The following is a 4,251-nucleotide window of genomic DNA, read 5'->3' on the forward strand; positions in this document are numbered from 1 at the left end:
CCCGCGCGCGTTGGTAACAGGCTGCGAGCCGCGGGCGGATACGGTCGGGTGTCTCTCAGATCGACCGGCATCGGGTAACTGAAACAGGGAAATTCCGCGGCGCCCCTGGTCGCGCGGGCCTGACCGTGAGGGTGACCCGCGGTGTAGCGTTCCACGAGCGGTGTGCGTGACACGCGGTCACATACCTGCGGCCGGGACAGGTGGTCCCGGCCGGCGGCTCTGTGTTTGGACGCAAACACACAAAAACATCAGTTACCCGGTGATGGTAGCTCCGTTTTTAGGGTAAACGAGCAGGCCTGAATGTTTAGGATATCAAAATAATTAGTAGTTACATACCTACGTACCTACATTTTCCTTACTGTTCTTGTCAATGGATATAAAGCGACTACTGGGGTGCGGCGCATATTAGCCGTTTTCACGACGGGCTATCTGGCGAATGCACCTAATTTGACCAAATCTTTACCAAGTCTCTTTCTCACAGCAAATATCTTCAAATTATGGATTCATTTCAGTGTTTTAATCGATGATAATCTTTGATACTATGACAAAGAAGGCATTATAAGCAATAAGTGCAACCCTAGCTAATAGCCACGAAGAAACACACTGAACCTAATTTGACCAAATCTGCACCAAATATGCACCAAATGTGGCCAAATCAAATGTGTACCAGATGGCCTTCGTGAAAACGGCTATTATTACATCGCAGCGCGCAGTGTGAATGTCTGCAGGATGTTGGTAACTAAAGCATTTTAGCGTCAGCTCAGCATCGACGGATATTTCTCGTATGCTATACATAGGAGACAGGATCCAGTTAGGGCCCAAAATATCGTTTTCTGTGGGGTACCTATATATGCTAAACCAGAAGAGTCAACGCTACGAAACATTCCATGCATCCGCTTCACCAATTCGTCATGTTATAATGCATAAAATGAAATTGTATAACCATTATAAATCAGCGAGAAATGACACCTTTTTATTGAAGTGATACTCAACCAAATTTGCTGCAAAATGACACCTTTTGGCTTTTACAGTAGGTATTCGATGCGCTGTTAACTATTCGCTTAATGTGCTAACTAACATTGATTTTTTATAACAGATATAACTGTAGAATATCCAAGCAGTTAGGATAAATGATAACAATAACACGTCAAATGTACCTATATTTAAACACACAAAGCTTACGGTATGAAAATACTATTTATATACACTGTGGAAAATACCTTGATCACTGTGTTAAACAGAAATGAGGACAGAAATTGTCACCGGCAGCTTGTGCAAAAATATAAAATAGCACTCGAAAAATAGATCACAATCACGAGCTTATCTATCGGGGTCCTGCTACTAAGCTTACAGCGCATGTTGCTAAAGTTATAAATCCAGTCCTATTAGGACTGGATCAATACTATAGTATTGATGGTATCGCGTGCTGATATGTGAGCACCGAAGCACGTTGTCAGTCGTGGTTCATAAGATGACAGCAAGATGACAAGCATTGAGACAGGCCTCGAAGTGCTGACCTCACCGAAGGTGCTGTTCTCGATATAGATCGGCGCTGATCTCAATGTTAATAGAATGCATGTTTGAATCCTAGCGCAGCGTTAGTGATATCATCGTTATTCAGATTCGGCAATGATCACTTATTCGCGCGATATCGCGATAAAAAGATAATCCATTACACATCGACTATATCGCACTAAAAAAAAACAAAAAAAAAGCATTGAAGCTGACGTAAAATTGGCATAGAGAAGTAAGTGCATCTTCAAAAATGCTTGTCAAGAATACATGGTAAGAATCGATTTTGGAGTGAGCTGTTCCGAAACGAGCTAAATTTAGTTGCATTATATTTATTTTCCTAATGTTTATAAGTACTAACGAACGACCGTACTACCGTCGCCTGCATAACTGGCTAACATTCAACACATAACTACTGTTACAACTGCTACAAGTTAGTCCTATCGACCCGTCTCCAAACGGCACCTGCAGAAACACCATCTGTCATCTGTGGCTTGCAAATCACAGTTATTGCCGTTCATTACAGTACCAGCACACCTTTTCTCACTTTCCCAGATCCTCAGAGGATCCCTGTGAAGTCCGGATGGACCCGCGTGGCCCACATAATCGGTTATCTATCGGCGGCCAAGTGTCCCTGCCACGTTTACATGTATGGCCACGGAACGCCGTTTGATCATCGCCCCAGGGTCGTCGCTCCGGCCTTCCGGACAACTGTCCATCATATACCGTCCGCCTGACCTCAATGGCCGCTGGGTGTGTCCCAGTGACGTCACGGACGCAAATTTGATGACGTCACACACACTATGTGTCCGATGACGTCACTGGTGAGTATGTGACGTCACTGGCATGGTTTGGGCAAGACCCATGCCGCGGCTAGCAACAGCGGCCGACCGGGAGCGGCCGAGGGCAGGGGGGAGGTGGGCCTCGCAGACTGTGTCCTCCATTTGAATGGTTCGGAGAACACGAGGTCTCCTTTAATCCATGAACTGAACTTCCTCATTGACCGGACGAAACTGTTTTTTTTTATGGACAAAACTCGCAGGTTAGAAGACGGGCTCTATTTAGGGCCCACAATCTCGTTTTCTAAAATGTGCTACAACACATTGGATCTTTATATGGGTCTTTCCAAGAGACTCTATCTTTCCTCTATCTTTAAAAGAGACTTTTATGGTCTCTTGACATATGTACGAGTAGAGTTTAGACTTTAGATGCAAATGGGCCTGTAGCTGCAGTTGCATCTTCTACTATGCTCAAGATAGGGAGCCATTTTAAAAGCCTCCTCAGGAAAGACGTGAATCTTCACCGCAAATCAGAGTCTTAGAATTCGTAAGTACAAAACCACTGGCTCTAGTTAGACAAAGCGCGGCGCAGCAATGAGCAAACTGAAGTGGCCCACACTTAAGCAAATAGGCGATCATCCCACTCCTAAACCATCCCCAACGAACCCCAAAGATAGCTCGCGGGGCACATGACCCCCCCCCCCCCCGTCTCGTGCACCTCTCAAACCATGCTTCTCCGTCTCACGTGTCTGGAATTCCAGAGACACGTGATCCAGAAAGCTCCAACACCAAAGGGGACAAATATTTATCCTCTAGTCGAGAGCTGCGCCGTAAGGGGCAAGCGAGCACATTTATTGTGAGCGATGAGGCAAGCTGCGATTTTGTCATAGCGCATAATGTTGCGTCAGAGGCTAGAATGTACAAAATTGTTGAATGATAGTACAAGTAGGTAAATGCCTTTAAGATGTTTAGAATACATCTATATTCTATACATCTATGATTATGGAAAGGGTAATAATACAAATACTGCAAATTTTAAAAGAAAGTAAGAATGGTATGGTAGTATCAATAACGCCTTGCACGATCAATTACGTAGAAAGTGAAATGTAGTTGTTCGCACTACACAGAAGCTCTGCCCTTCATGTCTTATTGATCTATGAACGCATGGGCATGTTCAATCCAAGTATTATGCCACTCCTGAGAAGGATACACTGGCGTTAGGGAAATTTTAAGATGTGGATATCCATGTTGCAACCAGGCGAAAATTGTCACAAAATTGATTCTGGATATATCTCTTGTGGATGGCGATTGCTTTGTGATTTACTTCAGTTGTATTCATTGTATGAAGCAGTGTCTACGCATAAAACATGCAGCGCAGCGCCCGCAGCGGAGCAGACTCATTTAGAAAAACGAAAGCTTTTATGTGACACATGGACCAGGGAAGTATGTCCATAGATTGCAGAAATCACCGCCCTTTGGACCAACTAAGGACGGCAGTGAAGTGCAAGGACAAAATGCGCAGCGACAGAATATAAACCCTACGAAGGACATCATTTCTGGAAGGTTTGCTTAGACAGTCGCGAGTCCATGGGTAATGTCTGTTTTTAGCCAAGGCGCAGAAACAAGTTATGCCCGTGTTTTGAGGCTGGAATCTCCGCGTTTGACGTCACAATGTAAACACCTGTTGGCAGAGCATGACTTAATGAGGATCTGTCTCTAGCAAAGTATAAGCAACATCGGATTGCCAAAAATCGAATAAGCATGACCTTTTCCTCGAGATATTTAAAGCATATATGTAAACGGTTATAGTTACTATTTTCCTACTTTTCAATGTTTCAGTGTTGTTCAATATATTTCAAAACAATCCTTTTTCTTTCAGAAATTCCCATAAGCACTTAGAAACATTTTTGGAACACAAATTTCAAGACTATGCTCCGAAAAGTCAAGTTTTAATAACGAA

Source organism: Amphibalanus amphitrite, unplaced genomic scaffold, assembly GCF_019059575.1.
Source record: "Amphibalanus amphitrite isolate SeventyFive unplaced genomic scaffold, NRLGWU_Aamphi_draft 000828F_arrow, whole genome shotgun sequence".
NCBI lineage: Eukaryota > Metazoa > Arthropoda > Thecostraca > Balanomorpha > Balanidae > Amphibalanus > Amphibalanus amphitrite.